Genomic DNA, 1,440 nt, shown 5'->3' with positions numbered 1-1,440 from the left:
TTTTCTTCTTCCTTTCCTTTCCTTTCCTTCCTCTCATTCTCATCTCCTTCCTTTCTTCCATCCTTCCTTCCTTCCTTCTTCTCCTTTCTTTTCCTTCTCATCTCCTTCCTTCCTTCTTTCCTTCCTTCCTTCCTCTCATTCTCATCTCCTTCCTTCTCTTTCCTTCCTCTCATTCTCATCTCCTTCCTTCCATCCTTCCTTCCTTCTTCTCCTTTCCTTTCCTTCTCATCTCCTTCCTTCCTTCTTTCTTTCCTTCCTCTCATTCTCATCTCCTTCTTTCCTTTTCTTCTTCCTTTCCTTTCTTTCCTTCCTTCCTCTCATTCTCCTCCTTCCTTTCCTTCTTCCTTTCTTTTCTTTTCTTTTCCTCTCATTCTCATCTCCTTCCTTCCTTCCTTCCTTCCAAATTTCCATGTCTACCATATCCTTCTTTTCTTCTGCTTTCTAATTTTTTTCAAGGTTTTCCTGTTTGGATGATGCTCCCAATTTTAAAGCAAAGAGATTTCTAAAAACAAAAAAAACCCCCGTGCCAGAACTCTTTGATTCCCCTGCCTGCCCTTTAACGGAGGTGGTGCTTGGCCAGTTCCTTTGCCCAGAGATTTTTCCATGCATGGTTAAAACAACTACGCAGCAAACTGATGTGTGTGTGTGTGGGGAAAAGATTGCTATCAGAGTTTGTGTGGTGCGCAGCTAAGAAAGCTCTTCTCTTTTTCGGCTGAAATCTGAGCAGGGGTGGTCCTGCACGTTGAAAGGCCTCTTCAACTTTATTCATTTGTTTTTGTTTAGCCAACTTTGTAAATAGTCTGCTCACGGCTCCCACTGGAATTTAAGACATGCGGATCCCGTGACTCGCCCAGACAATGATTTGGGTTGAGAAACAGATTTTCTAAACAGGCTGCGTAGCTCCGACGGCTTTGGGGAGAAGCTGCGCTTTTTAAAACAGCCGCCCCACCCCAAGAGGGTGTCAGATGAAAAAAGGAATAAATGAGCAAGAGAACCTGTCTTTTCCTTCCTTCCTTCCTTCCTTCCCTCATTCCCATCTCCCTCCCTTCCTCCTCCCTCCCTCCCTCCCTCATCACTGGAGGTTTTCAAGAAAAAATTGGACAACCATTTGTCTGAAATAGTCTAGGACTGTAGGGTCTCCTGCTTGAGCAGGGGGCTGGACTAGAAGACCTCCAAGGTCCCTTCCAACTCTGTTATTATGCTATTCTTTTTTTCTTCCTTCCTTCCCTCCTTCCTTCCTCCCTCCCTTCCTTCCTTCCTTCCCTCCCTCCTTCCTTCCTTCCTCCTTCCCTCCTTCCTTCCTTCCTCCTTCCCTCCCTCCCTTCCTCTCTCCCTCCCTCATCACTGGAGGTTTTTAAGAAGAGACTGGACAGCCATTTGTCTAGGGTCTCCTGCTTGAGTAGGGGGCTGGACTAGAAGACCTCCAAGGTCCCTTCCAAC

This window comes from Protobothrops mucrosquamatus, unplaced genomic scaffold (genome assembly GCF_001527695.2).
Source record: "Protobothrops mucrosquamatus isolate PMUCROS unplaced genomic scaffold, P.Mucros_1.0 scaffold7260, whole genome shotgun sequence".
Classification (NCBI taxonomy): domain Eukaryota; kingdom Metazoa; phylum Chordata; class Lepidosauria; order Squamata; family Viperidae; genus Protobothrops; species Protobothrops mucrosquamatus.
Note: the sequence above shows the minus strand (reverse complement) of the source record.